We start from the raw sequence: 19778 nt of genomic DNA on the forward strand, positions 1-19778 counted from the left end.
TAATCCCCATAATCCCCACCTGTTGAGGGAGAAACTCAGTGGGAGGTAATTAGATCATGGGAGTGGTTCTCTCCCTTGCTATTTTCGTGAGAGTGAGTGAGTTCTCGCAAGAGCTGTTGGTTTTATAGGGGGCTCTTCCCTGTTCACTCTTCTCTCTCCGGCCACTTTGTGAAGAAGTTGCCTGCTTCCCCTTCTGCCATGATTGTAAGTTTCCTGAGGCCTCCGAGCTATGCAGAACTGTGAGTCAATTAAATCTCTTTTGTTTATAAGTTACCCTATCTCGGGTAGTACCTTTATAGCAGTGTGAAAATGGACTAATACACTAACTGTGTCCAAATTTTCTTCCATTCAAATGGAGATAAACATTGACCTAGTTCACAAGGTTGTTTGAATCTGAGTGGGAAAATACACATAAAGTTTTTAGAATGGTGACTTTCAAAATAGCTGTATGGAACAAGGCTCTGGGTTTGCTATGTGGGTGTTGTTGAGAAGACTATTCACTCTATTACAAAGTCCCCTCTCTGAAGATCCACAGAGATAAGGTTCCCTATATGGCTACTAGGGGTTTTGCTGGGTACCTTGTGAATCACGACATGGGTGAATTCCCTTCTCAAACTGGCTGCCTGAAACTGAGAGCTAAGAGATTTTGTCCATCTCTGTTCATTTGAAGGGTCCTGTGGCCTGCATCTGAGTGCTGATTTCACTTCTTACTTTGTCTTTCTACCCTTTTTGCCCTTTACCTTTACTCTCCCAACATATTTTTATTTATTTTATTCTGCATTGTGTGTACCCTTTGAATGCTCTTAGATATTTTTAGGAATAAGATAAGGTAAGAATGTAATTGATTTTATTTAATTAAGCATTCAATCAGATATCCAGACTACTACAGTGGTGTGATGGATAGTACTGAGTTGTCAACTTGACTGGATTGAAGGACACAAAGTATTGATCCTGGGTGCATCTGTGAGGGTGTCACCAGAAGAGATTAACATTTGAGTCACTGGGCTGGGAAAGGCAGACTCACCCTTAATCTGGGTGAGCACAATCTAATCAGCTGCCAGCACAGCTAGAATAAAAAGCAGGCATAAAAATGTGAAAAGAGAGACTGGCCTAGCCTCCCAGCCTACATCTTTCTCCTATGCTTGATGTTTCCTGCCCTCAAATATCGGACTCCAAGTTCTCCAGTTTTGGAACTCGGACTGGCTGTCATTGCTCCTCAGCCTGCACATGGCCTGTTGTGGTATCTTGTGATCGTGTGAGTTAATACTTAATAAGCTCCCATATATAATATATGTATATAATATGTGTATATATATATACACACATATACAAATATATACACATATTATATATATATAATATATATTCCATTAGTTCTTTCCCTCTAGAGAACCCTCATTAATAAAAGTGGTCATTGATATTGACCTTATTTTCTTAGGAAATCGGAAATCTTATTTTTGATAATATCTCATGGGTACTGGTGTTTCATAGATTTTTGGTGATATGGTTTGGTTCCATGTCCTTGCCCAAATCTCATGTCAAATTGTAATCCTCAATGTTGGTGGGAGGCGATTGGATCATGGGGGTGGATTTCCCCTTTGGTGCTATTCTCATGATAATGGGTGAGTTATTGCAAGATCTGATTGTTTAAAAGTGTGTAGTGCATCCCTCTTCTCTCCCTCCTGCTCCAGCCATTTAAGCCATACTTGCTTCCCCTTCACCTTCCACAATGACTGAAAGTTTCCTGAGGCCTCCTCAGTCATGCTACCTGTACAGCCTGCAGAACCATGATCCTCTTTTTTTTTTTTTTTAATAAGTTACCCAGTCTCAGGTGTTTCTTTATAGCAGTACCAGAACTGATTAATACAATTGGATATTTTTGTAGACATTGTTTCATTGATTCTTTGAACCATAGGAATGGGTGGTTTCTCCAAGCCATGAAGCCTAGATTTTAGAATTTGGGGTAGGTTTAAAGTTTCTCCCCAAATTATTGGGCTGGTCTGAGATCTCATCTTTCTGATTCCCAAGCCGGTATTTCTTCTATTTTACCATGCTTGACACAGACTTTAAACCTTTTTCAGGTGACCTTCCCAACAGCTAGACATCTGCTCTGAGGTCCTCCTTTCTTGACTGTTACCCTCAGTATGATATTCACTGTAACAACTTTGACATACATAGGGAACAGGAAGAGAGGACATTTTCTTTGCTTATATCTATGATGGAAGGTGGTATTGTTTGGCTGTGTTCCCATCCAAATCTCATCTTGAATTCCCACATGTTGTGGGACGGACCTGGTAGGGGGTAATTGAATCATGGGGGCAGGTCTTTCCCATGCTATTCTCGTGATAGTGAATAAGTCTCACAAGATCTGATGGCTTTAAAAAGGGGAGTTTCCCTGCACAAGTTTTCTCTCTCTTGGTGCCACCATGTAAAAAGTGCCTCTCACCATCCACCATGATTGTGAGGCCTCTCTAGCCATGTGGAACTGTAAGTTAATTAAACCTCTTTCTTTTGTAAATTTCCCAGTCTTGGGTATGTCTTTATCAGAAGCGTGAAAATGCACTGATACAGTAAATTGGTACCAGGAGTGGGGTACTGCTGAAAAGAATACCCAAAAATATGGAAGCGACTTTGGAACTGGGTAACAGGAAGAGGTTGGAATGTCTTGGAGGGCTCAGAAGAAAGGAAAATGTGGGAATGTTTGGAGCTCCCTAGAGACTTGTTGAATGGTTTTAACCAAAATGCTGATAATGATATGGACAATGAAATCCAGGCTGAGGTGGTCTAAGATGGAGATGAGAAACTTGTTGGGAACTGGAGCAAAGGTGACTCTTGTTATGTTTTAGCAAAGACACTGGAAGCATATTACCCCTGCCTGAGAGATTTGTGGAACTTTGAACTTGAGAGAGATGATTAGGATATCTGGCAGAAGAAATTTCTAAGCAGCAAAGCATTCAAGAGGTGACTGTGGTGCTGTTAAAGCCATTCAGTTTTAAAAGGGAACAGCATAAAATTTGAAAAATTTGCAGCCTGACAATGCAATAGAAAAGAAAATCCCTTTTCTGAGTTCAAGCCAGCTATAGAAATTTGATTAAGTAATGAGAAGCCAAATGTTAATCCCCAAGACAATGGGGAGAATATCTTCAGGGCATATCACAGGTCTTCACAGCAGCCCCTCCCTTCACAGGCCTAGAAGGAAAACAATGGTTTCATGGGCTGGGCCCAGGGTCCTCATGCTGTGCACAACCTAAGGACTTGGTGTCCTGCATCCCGGGCCAATGTAGACCTCGGGCTGTGGTTTCAAAATGTACAAGCCCTAAGCCTTGGCAGCTTCCACATGGTGTTGAGCCTGCGAGGGAACAGAAGCCAAGAATTGGGGTTTGGGAACCCCTACTTAGATTTCAGAGGATGTGTGAAAATGCCTGGAGCCCAGGCAGAAGTTTGCTGCAGGGGCAGGGCCCTCATGAAGAACATCTGCTAGGGAAGTAAGGAAGGGAAATGTGGGGTTGGGGCCCCCACACAGAGTTTCTACTGGGGCACCACCTAGTGGAGCTATGAGAAGAGGATCACCATCTTCTAGATCCCAGAATGGTAGATCCACCAACAGCTTGCACCGGATACTTGGAAAAGCTGCAGACATTCAACACCAGCCTGTGAAAGCCAGGAGTGGGGCTCCACCCTGCATAGCCACAGGGGCAGAACTGCCCAAGGCCATGGGAGCTTACCTCTAGCATCATTGTGACCTGGATATGAGATATGGAGTCAAAGGAGATCATTTTGTAGCTTTAAGATTTGACTGCCCTGCTGGATTTCAGACTTGCATGGGCCCTGTAGCCCCTTTGTTTTGGCCAATTTCTCCTATTTGGAACAGCTGTATTTACCCAATGCCTCTATCCCCATTGTATCTAGGAAATAACTAATTTGCTTTTGATTTCACAGGCTCATAGGCAGAAGGGACTTGCCTTGTCTCGGATGAGACTTTAGACTGTGGACTTTTGAGTTAATGTTGAAATGAGTTAAGACTTTGGCGTACTGTTGGGAGGATATGATTGATCTTGAAATGTGAAGACATGCGATTTTGGAGGGACCAGGAGTGGAATGATATGGTTTGGCTGTTTCCCCACCCAAAGCTCATGTTGAATTCCCACATGTTCTGGGAGGGATGTGGTGGCAGGTATTGAATCATGGTGGCAGATCTTTCCCATGCTGTTCTCGTGATAGCAAATAAGTCTCACGAGATCTGATGTTTTTTAAAAATGGGAGTTTCCCTCCACAAGTCTTCTCTGTTGCCGGCATCATGTAAGAAGTGCCTTTCACTTTCCACCATGATTGTGAGGCCTCCCTAGACACATGGAACTGTAAGTTCATTAAATCTTTTTTTTGTAAATTGCCCCATCTCAGGTATGTTTTTATCAGCAGCATGAAAATAGACTAATACAGAAGGATTGTAAAACGTTAGAGAAAATGGAATTTAGAAAGCACCTGGTTACCAATCTGATTCTCAGTTACCTTTTCTAAGACATATAAAGACAAATAAAAAAAAATACAGCTCAAAACAACTTTGGAAGCCAAGGCCGAATCAAGTTTTTTAGAATATGCAAATAATTTTTATTAAACTCCAATTCTGAAGAAACCTATTGAGCAACTCTCATTCATCATCTAACTATACCATCACAGCTGTAAACAGAGCAAACTTGAATGTGTGTAAAAACACTTTTCAGCCCTTCTTTCTATTCCTTTATGTGATGGTGTAGCTGCTTAGCAGTCATAGTGCTTACCCTGTCTCCATAATCTGCATTACTCTGCCTCAATCCATTTGAAAGTGACTCTGATGAAACAATTTGGCAGGGAATAGAGGGACTTTGCCTTGACACACTGCAGTTCTACCAAAAGTCTTACTATCCAAACCATTATTAAGAAATGTTAGTTGGATTGACAGACTTCATTTCCCCCTTTTAAGAAAAATATAATCCTTCTTTACATCTCTTCCCCCAAATGATGGCACATATTTGAGAGTTATTTTATTATTAGTTTAATTTAATCTAACATCAATATTCTCTCCATACCTAAAACATTCATGGCAATTATCTGCTATTCCCCTATCCCACAAGTTCCTTAAAAATATATATATAATAAAATAAAAAAAAACTATTGCTTAATTTTTATCTTTTATTGTGATGTTATGCTCCCTTGGTCTGAAAGCCTGAAAGCCTCATGAAAGTCTGAAAGCCTCTTTTCATCTTAACCTTGCTCGTTGCTACCTAGCATCATTAGCTCAGCAAATGTATTCTTATAATAGCTAATAGGTACTCTTTCATATTGGGAGACTCTCTTTAGCTGTTTACTAATTATATAGTTTGGATGTTTTGTCCCCTTTATATCTCATGTTGAACTGTGACCCCCAATGTTGGAAGTGGACCTAGTAGGAGGTGTTTGGATTATGGGGGCAGATACCTCATGAATGGCTTGGCACTGGTCTCATGGTAATGAGTGAGTTATCACTCCATGAGTTTCCATGAGATCTGGTTGTTTGAAAGAACCTGGCACCTCCTTCCTCTCTATCTTGCTCCCTCTCTTACCATGTGACAAGCTGGCTCCCTTTTGCCTTCTGCCATGATTAGAAGCTTCTTGAGGCCCCTATCAGAAGTAAATGCTGACACCATGCTTTTTGTACAGAATACAAGACGATGAGCCAAATAAACCTCTTTTCTTTATTAGTTACCCAGCTTCAGGTATTTCTTTGTAGCAATGCATTTCTAAGCTTTGTGGCTACACTTCTCCAAAAAAAAAAACACTGTTAAAAAACTATAAAAGAAACTACCTGAAGCCAATCCAAGCAGTAGTCAAAAAATTTGCTGCATCAGACAGCTTTTAGCACAACCCACTAATAGGACCTTAGAAAATCCAGTCTACATAAGATAAGGGAAACTTTAAGTTAATTTTTACAGAGAATTATTCATATTCTTACAAAGCCAGTAGCCTGCTGTGACTGATCATCCTGGAAGATGTTTTAATAGACATTGAGTTAAACCATTTCCCAGAATTGACTTCATTGCCAAATATTTTCTCTAATTACTTGGGAGCTACTTCTTTGTTTGAGAATGTGCACTTTGAACTTGGGCAAAAGACATAATTAGTCAAGACTAACTTGGAAGTAAGAAAAATTGAGGTAGAAGTAAAACTACTCTGATAAGGGGGCCAAGACAATTCAATGGGGGAAAGAATGGTCTTTTCAACAAATTGCACTGGGACAACTGGATATTAACGTGCAAAAAGAGAAGTGGAACCCCTGCCTCACACCACATACAAAAATTAACTCACAATGGAACAAAGGCCTAAAGATAAGAGACAAAACTATAAAACTCATGGAAGAAACATAGATTTAAATCTTTGTGACCTTAAATTTGGCATTCTTTTTTTAGATATAACCCCAAAACATAAGTAACCAAAGAAAAACTAGACAAATTGGACCTCTAAAATTAAAAGCTTTTGAGCTTCAAAGACACAGTAAAGAAAGTGAAACATGAGCCTGAAGAATGAGAGAAAATATTTACAAATCTTACACCCGATAAGGGTCTAGTATTTGTAATACATATAAAAACAATTACAACTCAGTAATATAAAAAACAATTTTTTAATAGGCAAAAGATCTTAGTAGACATATCTATAAAGATACACAAATGGCCAATCAGTCCAGAAAAGATTCTCAAGCTCATTAGCCATAAGGGAGATGCAAATCAAAACCACAGTGAGATACTTCTTCATGCCCAATGAAATGCCTGAAATGCAAAAAACAGACAATAACAAGTGTTTGCAAGGATATAGAGTGATATGGTTTGGCTGTGTTCCCACCCAAATCTCATCTTGAATTGTAACTCCTAGAATTCCCCTGTGTCATAGGAGGAATCTGGTAGGAGGTAATTGAATCATGCAGGTGGGTCTTTCCCGTGCTGTTCTTGTGATAGTGAATAAGTCTCACGAGATCTGATGGCTTTAAAAATGGAAGTTCCCCTGTGTAAGCTCTTTCTCTTTGCCTGCTGCCATCTATGTAAGATGTGACTTGCTTCTCCTGCCTTCTGCCATGATTATGAGGCCTCCCCAGCCACATGGAACTGTGAGTCCAATAAACCTCTTTCTTTCATAAATTGCCCAGTCTCAGATATGTCTTTATCAGCAGCGTGAAAATGGACTAACACATGGAGAAATTGAATTCTCATACATTGCTTGTGAACAAAAAATTGTGCAGCCTCTTTGGAAAACAGTTTGGCAGTTCCTCAAAAAGTTAAACATAAAGTTATACTATAACCTAGCGATTTCACTCTTAGGTATATACCCAAGGGAAATAAAAACATATCTGTATACACAACAACTTATATATGAATGTTCATAGCAGCATTTTTCATAATAGCATCAAAAACTGGAAACAATCCAAATGTCCCTCAATTAACAAATGGATAAACAAATGTAGTATTTTTGTACAATAAAATATTCAGCCATAAAAGGGAATGAAATCCTGGTACATGCTACAACATGGATAAACCTTAAAAACCTTGTGCCAAGACAAGCCAGACACAAAGGCCACATGTTATATGATTCCATTAATATGAAATGTTTAGTATAGATCAATCCACAGAGACAGAAAGTGGATGAGCAGTTTCCAGGGACCGGGGAAAGAGGGATGGGGGAGTAACTGCTGATGAGTACAAGGTTTATTTTTGGGTTATGAAAAGTTCTGGAATTTGATAGTGGTGATGTTTGTAAAACTTTGTGAGTATACTAAAAACAATTGAGTTGTACAGATTAAAGAGGTGAATATTATAGTATGTGAATCATGTCTTGATTTAATAAAACTACTCAAAATTACATAATAAATGTAGAATTATTTGCAAAGTATCAAATGCCTTATCAGCAGTTCGCAAACATTTACTTTTAGGAATCAATACACTCTTACATGAAAATTGTTTTCTAATAATCACTGTATTCAAATATAAATTTGAAAAAAATTTAAATGTTTAGCAATTTTTTTAAAACCAAAAGCAGTAACTTCATTACATGCTATATAAATAATATATTTTTAAAAATACAAATTTATTCTCCAAAAAAAATACCATGAGAACAGGGTATAGTTTTTCTTCCAGATTTGTTGAGGTACAATTGATAAATAAAAGCTGTATATATTTAAGGTATTCAACTTGATGTTTCAATATAAATATACATTGCAAAACAATCATCACAAGCTAATTAACGTATTCATCACCTCACAGTTATCATTTTTCTTTGCTTTGCTTTTTTGTAGTAAGAGCTCTTAAAATCTAGCCTTTTAGCAACTATCAAGTATACAATACAGTATTGTTAACTATACTCACATTGTTGTATATTAGATGTGCAGAACTTATTCATCCTGCATAATAAATCTTGTGCCCCTTGATCAAAACATCTACTCATTTTTCTCTTCAGCCCGTAGCACTACCATTCTACTCTATGCTTCAGTGAATTTGACTTTTAGATTCCATATATAAGTGACAAGATGCAGTATTTGCCTTTATGTGTCTGGCTTATTTCACTTAGCATAATATCCTCCAGGTTTATCTATGTTGTCAAAATGGCAGGATTTCCTACATTTCAAGGATGAATGATATTCTATTATATATATGCACCACAATTTCTTTATCTATTTATCTATCAACAGACATTTTGGTTATTTCTATATCTTGGTTCTGGTGAATAATGCTAAAATAAAGATAAGAGTACAGATAACTCTTCAAGATACTGATTTCATTTCCCTTGGATATATACCCAGAAGTGGGTTTGCTGAATCATACAGTAGTTCTATTTTTAATTTTTTTGAAGAAACTCCATACTGTTTTCCATATTGATTGTACCAATTTACATTTCTACCAGCAGTCTTGCCCTTTCTCCACATCCTAGCTAACCCTTGCCACCTTTGGATTCTATAAGTTATGCTAAGATTGGGGCTTTGGAAAGTTAAGTATAAAAGTAATTTAAACAAATAAGTATTTAAGGATTTCAAAAAGACTTAAAGGGGGTTGTATTAGAAAAAGGGTCTTCAGAGAAACAATAGGATATGGGGGAGGAGAGGAGAGAGAGAAAGATTTCGATTTATTGTAAGGAATTAATTGGCTCACACGATTATGGAGGGTGGGAAATCCCGTGATCTGCAAGCTGGCTGGAGACCAAGGAAAGCAAATGATGTAATTCCAGTCTGAGTTTGAAGGCCAGAGTACCAGGAGAATTGATGTAAATTCTAGTCCAAGTTTGAAGGCCTTAGAACCAGTAGTTCTGCTGGTAAAATTCCAGTCTAAGGACAAGAGGAGACTGATGCCTATGGACTGAATATTTGTGTCACCCTAATATTCATTTGTTAAGCTCTTCACCTCCAATGTAATGGTACTAAGAAGTAAGGCCTTTGGGAGGTAATATAAGGTCATGAGGTAGAGATCTTATAAATAGGATTGGTGCCCTTATTAAAAGATGCTAGAGTGTGTGCTCTTTCCTTTCTACCACATGAGGATACAATGAGAAGACAGCCGTCTAAAAACCAGGAAGGTAGCCCTCACCAGACACTGGATCTGCTGGCACTTTAATCTTATACTTTCTAGCCTCCAGAAATGTGATAAATTTCTGTTATTTAAGCAATTCAGTCTACAGTATTTTGTTATAGCAGCTTGAACTAAGACACCAATGTCCTAGCTCACACAGTCAGGCAGAGAGAGAAAATTCTTCCTTCTTCCACCTTTTTGTTCTCTTCGGGTCCTCAGTGGCTTAGATGATGCCCAACCACATTGGGAAAGGTGATCTGCTTTACACGTTATTCTTAAATGTACAATAAATTAGTGTTGACTGTAGTCACTCTGTTGTGCAATCAAAGACTAGATGATAATAATAGTAATAATAATAATAATTATTATTATTTTGAGACAGAGTCTTACTCTGTTGCCCAGGCTGGACTGCAGTGGTACCATCTCGGCTCACTGCAACCTCTGCCTCCTGGGTTCTAGTGATTCTCCCACCTCAGCCTCCCAAGTAGCTGGGATTATAGGCATGCACCACCACTCCCAGCTAATTTTTGCATTTTTTGTAAAGACAGAGTTTTGCCAGGTTGGCCAAACTGGTCTTGAACTCCCGGCCTCAAGTGATCTGTCTGCCTGAGCCTCCCAAAGTGCTGGTATTATAGGCATGAGACACTGTGCCTGGCCTAAAAAACTAGATCTTATTCGTTCTATCTAATTATATTTTTGTACCAACTAACCATTCTTATTTCTCCCAACCACCCTTTCCAGGCTCTGGTAACCATCATTTTACTCTCTATCTCCATGAGTTCAATTATTTTAATTTTTTAGCTCCCACAAATAAATGAGAACATGTGAACTTTGTCTTTCCATGCCTGGCTTATTTCACTTGTTTCAAATAACAGGATCTCATGGAGCCCCTTCTTTTTATGGCCAAATAGGACTCCATTGTGTATAGATACCAACTTTTCTTTATCCATTTATCTGTTGATGGACACTTATGTTGGTTTCAAATCTTGGCTATTGTGAATAGCACTACAATAAACATGGGAGTGCAGATATCTCTTCAATATACTGATTTCCTATCTTTGGGTATATACCTGGCAGTGGGATTGCTGGATCATAAAGTAGTTCTATTTGTAGTTTTATGAGGAATCTCTGAACTATTCTCCATAGGGGTTGCACTAAATTACATTCTCACCAACAGTGTATGAGGATTTTCTTTTAGCTACATCCTTGCCAGCATTTGTTATTGCCTGACTTTTGAATAAAAGTTGTTTTAACTGGGGCGAGATGATATCTCATGGCAGTATTGATTTGCTTTCCTCTGATGATCAATAATGTTGAGCACCTTTTCACATACCTGTGTTCCATTTATATATCTTATTTGGAGAAATGCCTATTCAGATCATTTGCCCATTTTTTAATTAGATTACTAGATTTGCTTTCCTATTTAGTTCTTTGAGCTTCTTAAGTATTCTGGTTATTAATCACTTGTCAGATGAAGAGCTTGAAAATATCTTCCCGTATTCTGTAGTTTGTCATTTTGTTGATTGTTTCCTTTTCTATGTAGAGGTTTTTAACTTGATGTGGTCCCATTTGTTCCTTTTTGTTTTGGTTGCCTGCACTTGTGGGGGTATTACTCAAGAAATCCTTGTCTAGTCCATTGTCCTGGAGAGTTTCCCCAATGTTTTTGTATGGTAATTTTATAGTTTGAGTTCTTAGATTCAACTCTTTAATTCATTTTGATTTTATTTTTATATATGGCAAGAGACACTGGTCTAATTTTATTATTCTGTATGTGGATATCCAGTTTTCCCCACACCATCTACCGAAAAGACTGCCCTTTCCCCAATGTATATGATTGACACTTTGGTCAAAAATGAGTTCACTGTAGATGTATGGATTTATTTCTCTATTCTTTTCCATTGGTCTATGTATCTGTTTTTATGCCAGTACCATGCTGTTTTGGTTACTATAGCTCTGTACTATACTTTGAAGTCAGGTAATGTGATTCCTCCAGTTTTGTTGTCCTTTTTTTTGAGGATGGCTTTGGCTATTCTGGGTCTTTTGTGGTTCTAGGGTTTATTTTTTTCTATTTCTGTGAAGAATGTCATTGGTATTTTGATAGGGATTGCACTGAATCTTTGGATTGCTTTGAGTAGTGTGGACATTTTACCAGTGTTGATTCTTCTGATCCACAAACACAGAATATCTTTCTGTTATTTTTTTCTTCAATTTGTTGCATCAGTGTTTTATAATTTTCATTGTAGAGATCTTTCACTTCTTTGGTTAAATTTATTCCTAAGTATTTTGCTTTATTTGTAGCTATTGTAAATGGGATTTCTTTCTTGAGTTCTTTTTCAGATTGTTCTGTTGGCATATAGAAGTGTCACTGATTTTTGTATGTTGATTTTGCATTCTGACACATTACTGAATTTGTTTATCAGTTCTAATAGTTTTTTGGTGGGATCTTTAGGTTTTACCAAATATAACATCATATTATCAGCAAACAAGGGTAATTTGACTTCTACCTTTCCAACACTGGTACTCTATTTTTGTTTCTCTTTTTTGGCTACTCTAGCTAAGACTTCTAGTACTATGTTCAATGGAGTGGTGAAAGTAAGAATCCTTCTCTTCTTCAGGTCTTAGAAAAAAGGCTTTCTGTTTTTCCCCATTCAGTATGACACTAGCCTGTGGGTCTGTTATACATGGTTTTTATTTTGTTAAGCTATGTTGCTTCAACACCCAGTTTTTTTGAGTAATTTTATCATTAAGGGATGTTGAGTTTTATCAAATGCTTTTTAAGCACAATTGAAATGATCATGTGGGTTTTGTCCTTCATTCTGTTGATATAATGTATCACTTTGAATGATTTGCATATGTGATTCATTTTGTATCCCTGGAGTAAATTGTACTTGGTCATGATGAGTGTTATTTTACTGTGTTGTTGAATTTGAATTTTTAATGTTTTGTTGATGATTTTTTGCATCAATATTCCTCATTAGCTTTCTTCTTTTGGTGTGTCTTTGTCTGGTTTTGATATCAGGTTAATTCTGGCCTCATAGAATGAATTTGGAAGTATTCTGTCCTCTATTTTATAGAACAGTCTAAGCAGGATTGGTACTAGTCCTCTTTAAATGTTTGGTAAAATTCAGCAGGAAGCTACCGGGCCCTGAGCTTTTCTTTGCTGGAAGAATTTTTATTACAGTTTCAATCTCATTACTTGTTTTTGGTCTGTTCAGATATTGGATTTCAGCCCCCTTGTAATTATTATCTTAAAATATTTGTTGTCAAATAAAGATTGAATAGATTCCAACTGTATGGCATTATGATTTAATATATGTGTACATTGTATAATGATTACCACAATAAAGTGATTACACATTCATCACCACCTATTCTCTATACTAGATGCCCAGAACTTTTTTTATCTTATAACTAATTGTTTATACCCTTTGATCAACATCTCTCCATTTTCACCTTCCTCTAGCCCCGGCATATTATTCTACTCTCTGTTTTTTTAAGCTCAACCCTTTTTAGATTCCACATACAAGCGCAATCATACAGTATTTGTCTTTCTGGGTCTGGGCTTATTTCACTTAGCATAATGTCCTCCAGTTGTGTCCCTGTTATCACAAATGGCAGGATTTCCTTCTATTTATAGCTGAGTAATATTCCACTGTATATATGTGTCACAATTTCTTTATCTTATCCAGCTATCCATTGATGGATACTTAGGTTGTTTCCATATCCTGGCTGTTGTAAATAATGTTAAAATGAACATGGCAGTGCAGATATCACTTCAGGATGCTGATTTTATTTCCTTCCAGTAAGATTGTTGGACATATAGTAATTCTATTTTTAATTTTTAAGGAGCCTTCATGGTATTTCCCATGTGGCTATACCAATTTACATTCCCCTTTCTAATTTTTAAAGTAGCATCTTTTTGGTATTATTTTATTCTTTCCATTTATCTCTCCATTCATTCATCCCCTTATAAAACTATATTTCAAACCCCACTTACATCAGATATATTCCCTTTTAGTGTAAGAGTACTTAGAGTAAAGGGCAAGAGGAAAAGAAGATAGAAGAACAAGAAAAAAAAAACTTCCACAATAACACTTTTACCAGAAAATGTGTGGTAGCAATATTTAAATAATTCACCACACTTTTATTAAGCTTCTTTTATTTCCCCGGTTCTGATTAGTGCTGGGGATATGAAGATTAATAAGATATGGTTACTACTCTCAAAAGTTTATTGTATAGTTTAAAAAAAACAGAATGTGTAAACAAGATTAAGAAACTGTTTTCGAGACTAATCAAAACCCCTTTAGGGGACATTTTGGACACAAAAGAGGTAGTGGTCAAATATACTGTGTGAAGAGGAGGGAGGACAGAGATGCTTAGGACAAAAGAGATCATTGAAACAACCTTGTTAACTGGGGAGCTGTTTCCAGGAGAGCATCTGGAAGAAGGACTTTGCAGGCGAGAAGTAGAAACGTGAGATCCCCTGAGATTTTGTGGAATCTTAAAAAAGGACTTGAATAGACTAGGTGGGGTGTAAGTGGGATACTCTGAAAGAAGTGAAGCATGATGAACTAAAAGGAGTGGGTAAATTCCTTCAATCATCTATTCAATTACGATGTGTAAACTTCAAATTGAATATCAGGAACTGTGCTAGGAGTGGGCCTACAAGGATGAAGAACACATAATTCTTACCTGTGAGATGCTTACATCCTGGTAGATGAAGCCAAAATCTAAGCAAATAATTTCAGCAATGTGATAGGTATTAAAGTAGAGATTTGCAAGACACATAGTCAGAACACAAAGGGAAAAATTACACAACTCCTCCAAGGGGATTTAGGAATTAAGATCGGGGTGAGCTAAGACATGAAGGAGGAGTGGGCATTCTCTGGGAATACAGGAGTGGGGTTAAGGGCAATCCAGGCAAAAGGTATAGCACCAAAGATAAAAGATACATACAGGGTCTTACATGTTGTTTGGTGTGCCCAGATCACAGGATCTGTATGGGAGAACGATAGGCAAGAGACTACAAAAGTCAATGGGACCTAAATGACAATGGGCCTATAAATGCCAGGTTAAGAATTCTGTATTTTCTTATGTAAGCTTTAGAGAGCCCTGCAGGAGTTTAGGACGAAAAGTGGTATAATCAGGCTTACCTTTCAGAAAGGTTGATCTGGATTTACTAGGAGAGAAAATGCAGCTGACTTTCCTGAACGGATACCGAGTGATTCATGGAACCTGTGGGAGAGTTGAGAACTAAGCTCAAGACTGATTTGAGGAATGACACCCCAAATCATACTCAGAATCGACTCTGCAGAAAATGGCCATCTGAGATGCTGCTGTCACTGAATGCTACTATGACTCTTTTGCCAGAACCAAACCTCTTTCCACAACACTAGCCAGCAAAACAATCTACAGGGAACATCCTTCCTCCATCTATTCACTTCTGAATCCAAGTGGACCATGAATAAATCTAATTAATAGCGCCAAGGTCTCATGCCTCTGCCACTTCTACTGAGCAGCTGGAGAAGGTAGATTTCTGATTCTACCTGAGGAAGGCTGGGCCCATAGTGTTAGAGATTCTCCAAGCATTGCAAGTATGGCCCAAAGGTACTGAGCTGCTGTGGCAGAGAGCCACCTCACCTGGCAATAGTATTAATGACAAATTGAAAACAGGCAACTTTGAGAAGAGTTCAAAACATTCTGCAATAGTTCAGGTGATATATAAACTCTGATGCTGATAGTGGGAATGGAAAAGAGAAATCAAAACCAAACGTGAACTTTTAGGAAGTGGGCTCTATAGAAAGAAAACGTATTGGATAAAGGATCTAAGAGATAATACAGCCAAATGGAGCCTAATTTGAGAGACAGGAAGAATGCTAATCTTAATTAGAACTAGGAAAAAAGAAGGGCGATTATGTTAAAGGATGGTAAAAGTGGAAACAGAAGAATACATATTTTGACATTTAAAAGATTTAGTGATCTAGAAGTTCACTTTTTGGATATTTCGTTTTTCAACAATACTGGCCAAATGAGATTTTATTTATTTATTTCAGAATTAAATTTTATTTTACATCCATAGAAATCATGAAAAACATTTACATTTTTCCACATAACAATATAACATTTCAACAGAGTATTTCTGGCTGTAAAGAAGATCTTGTTGATTTGTACAATTGAAACAACAGTTTTTGTTCCTTAAAGTAAACAGAATGACTAGGTGAATGTTTAAAATCTTTTGAGTCTAAATACAAACATATTTTGAGTCTAAATATAAACATTATTAACATCCTATACAGTCCATTACTAAATTATTCCCATTATCAATTAGCACTCATGTGTGAAGATTCATTCTTAACATTGTTTTGGTCAGTTGGAATACAGTAGAAAATGTTGCGGGAAGTCAGGGACCCCAAACGGAGGGACCGGCTGAAGCCATGACAGAAGAATGTGGATTGTGAAGATTTTATGGACATTTATTAGTTCCCCAAATTAATACTTCTGTAATTTCTTATGCCTGTCTTTACTGCAATCTCTAAACATAAATGGTAAAGATTTCATGGACACTTATCACTTCCTCAATCAATACCCTTGTGATTTCCTATGCCTGTCTTTACTTTAATCTCTTAATCCTGTCAGCCGAGGAGGAGTATGTCACCTCAGGACCATGTGATAATTGCATTAACTGCACAAATTGTACAGCATGTGTGTTTGAGCAATATGAAATCTGAGCACCTTGAAAAAAGAACAGGATAACAGCAATTGTTCAGGGAATAAGAGAGATAACCTTAAACTCTGACTGCCAGTGAGCCGGGCGGAACAGAGCCATATTTCTCTTCTTTCAAAAGCAAATGGGAGAAATATTGCTGAATTCTTTTTCTCAGCATGGAACTTCCCTGAGAAAGAGAATGTGCACCTGGGGGTGGGTCTCTAAATTGGCCCCCCCGGGGGCGTGGTCATCTCTTATGGTGGAGTCTGCAGAGATGAAATAAACTCCAGTCTCCCATAGCACTCCCAGGCTTATTAGGACAAGGAAATTCCCACCTAATAAATTTTGGTCGGACAGGTTGATCTCAAAACCCTGTCTCCTGATAAGATGTTATCAATGACAATGGTGCCCGAAACTTCATTAGCAATTTTAATTTCGCCTCGGTCCTGTGGTCCTGTGGTCCTGTGATCTCGCCCTGCCTCCACTTGCCTTGTGATATTCTATTACCCTGTTAAGTACTTGATGTCTGTCACCCACACCTATTCACACACTCCCTCCCCTTTTGAAAATCTCTAATAAAAACTTGCTGGTTTTTGCGGCTTGTGGGGCATCACGGATCCTACCAACATGTGATGTCTCCCCCAGACACCCAGCTTTAAAATTTCTCTCTTTTGTACTCTGTCCCTTTATTTCTCAAGCCAGCCGATGCTTAGGGAAACTAGAAAAGAACCTACATGATCATTGGGGCAGGTCCCCCGATAAGAAAAACTAAAACAAGCCAGAAATATTAAGCACACATTTTTGCTACATATAAAACTGCATGGTAATTACACCACATATATATGGTTCTGACTAACCTTTATTACCCATAAATTTTTTAAAATCATTTTTACAAGTAATCTGGATATTTTGACTATCTGAAATCAAATGATTGCTATTTTTAATGTTTGCACAAAAAATTAATTAAAAAATCATTTTACTAAGGTTAAAATTTCCAGTAAGTCTATTGGCAGATATAAATAAAGCAAAATTTTGGCTGGGTATGGTTGCTCACACCTGTAATCCTAGCACTTTGGGAGGCCAAAGGGGCAGATCACTTGAGGTCAGGAGTTTGGCCAACATGGTGAAACCCCATCTGTACTAAACCAGCCTGGCCAACATGGTGAAACCCCATCTGTCCTTAAAAAAAATACAAAAATTATCCAGGCTTGGGGGTGGGTGCCTGTAATCCCAACTACTTGGGAGGCTGAGGCAGGAGAATCGGTTGAACCTGGGAAGCAGAGGCTACAGTGAGCTGAGATTGCACCACTGCACTTCAGCCTGGGCAACAGAGTGAGAATCTGTCTCAAAGAAAAAAAAAAAAGAGGGAGATATAAAGCAAAATTTTAAACGGATTGCTGATTTTCTATAGCAGTCAGCTTTAAACATATGTACAAAATAAGTAAGCAAATGATGCTATGAGGAGATAAAATTATCTTAGAAATTAGTTTTTAGGATCAGCCTTAAATTTTTCAGAAAATATTAGAGTATGATTTAATTATTTTTTCAGTTGCTTACATAAAATAAAATGAAATAATTATTCCTGTTACATGGGTTAAAGATTCTAATAACTAAATAGGCTTAAATTTGGACTAAGGCATAGTTATTTGAAATAAGTAGTGCAAGTTTTAAGTAATGTCTGGTTTCTTTATGAAGTAAGTATAGATTTTAAATACCTTATGTTTGTGATTCAGAATGTCAGGTCATAGCATGTGTTGACAGGAAATGTCTATGGCAGGGAAGCAATGTTTGGTCTGCTATGAAGGACAATAAAGAACTCCTCTTGAGAGAAGAAAGGAATATTAAATAGAAATTATATCAGGGAAGAGAAAAGCCTGGTCCCAAAATAAAAGGGCCATTAATTGAAGAGAAGAATATTATTCTTTATTGACACTTAGCATTATCCTTATTACTAGGACGAGTGTAATTCTTATTATATATTACAATCATTACATATATGTGAATACATATGTAAAAATACAGACACTGCATGATGACTAAGCAATTTTGGAATAAATCCATAGACTAAGTCATAGAATACATAAATTGTTTATATCTTAACTGCTCATTTATACCTGAACAAATTTTCATTAAGCATATCAGTAATTTTCAAAAAATGTAATAAAAAATCTGGTTGTAGTATTTCATTACTTTGCTGAATTATATTTGCAAAAAAAGAAACTAGCTACCTCGCCTATTATAATATGAGTATATTCTGAGTTATATTATAAGAATACAGGTATATAGCTTAAAGGATCCTAAATTTTTCATGAGGAGACGTAGGGTAAATTTCCTATAAGGTGTCACTGGTGTGTATTTGCAAAACATTTTAACACTGAAAACTTTAGAAGTTTGAAGATCAGACATTGGAAAAAGTGTATACTCCACTACAATACCGCTGGTGTACTTCTATACAAGGACTCTTAGTGAAGTCAATCAATTGGATAAAATTGTAGAATTTTATCAGCAAATTGCTTGACATCCAATCATTTTCTGTTGACATGAAATGTGCATTATGCTTTCACAGGTTTTAAAGTTTACATTGGCTGGATTTACCAATATAAAACAATAAGAAAAAAATAAGGAAACCAAACATTGGGATAATAATGGGTCACAATCTCCACGGCACTGGAGAATAGAAATATCTCTATTAGTACCACTAATAGGACCCTTTGGAAAGGAAGGCCAAAGTGAAACCAGCAGTCGCATGCAATGACACCTGCCAGTTTCTGCTGTGTGGTAAGAGTAGTACATAAAAATAAAAGCTCCTCCCTGAGAAAATCCTCCCAAAATAATTCTGTCGGAAAGAATGCCATTCTACACCTCTTGATCTACCAAAGGTTTTACATTTTCTGCTGCCTGTTTAATTCCAGGTTCCTCCTCCTGGGAATCTGGTGAAAGCCCAAAAACATCAAACCAAGAAGGTATAGCCATGTTCATATTAATGTCATGGGCATAATTGGCACATGTGGGCAGATACATTTGATATGTGAACTTCTGATACCTGCAAAGTCTCTGCCCATCTGTGCCCGATATCTCCCCATCCATGAAGAAAAATCACCGTGGCTGTGGACTTCTGGGCAGTGGACCCCATGGCAGGCAGCAGAGCAGACACGCATTGCTGTATATCCACCCACTAGGTGGACTGTGCAAGTGGAGGGGGGTGGGCCAAGGGCCAGTGAGTGGAAAGTCTGGCCAGCCTCACCTGGGGTGCTCGTTCAGGTGCCATCATCACATATTTAAGAAGCATTTGGCTATATTCCAGGAGTTGAGACGCTCACCCACATGTAAAAGTATTTGGCTTCTATTCTCTGGAATAGATATGCATTAAGATTTTGCAAATTTAGAATATAGATAGAAATATTTAAGAGTTTGACATTTTTAACATGTCACCAGATGTTACTTTTCCTGGTATTTGGTTCTATGTAGTTAGGGGTTGACTCTTCAGTGGTTTACTTATTTAAATACATAGT

The 19778-nt window shown here is 37.5% G+C and overlaps 1 pseudogene; it reads right to left on the reverse strand.

The window, feature by feature from the left end:
- Positions 1 to 18737: 18737 nt before the first annotated feature.
- On the reverse strand, positions 18738 to 19534 carry LOC100461000 (acyl-protein thioesterase 1-like; annotated as a pseudogene).
- Between the last annotated feature and the right edge of the window lie 244 nt (positions 19535 to 19778).

This window comes from Pongo abelii, chromosome 6 (assembly GCF_028885655.2).
Source record: "Pongo abelii isolate AG06213 chromosome 6, NHGRI_mPonAbe1-v2.0_pri, whole genome shotgun sequence".
In the NCBI taxonomy this organism is placed as follows: domain Eukaryota; kingdom Metazoa; phylum Chordata; class Mammalia; order Primates; family Hominidae; genus Pongo; species Pongo abelii.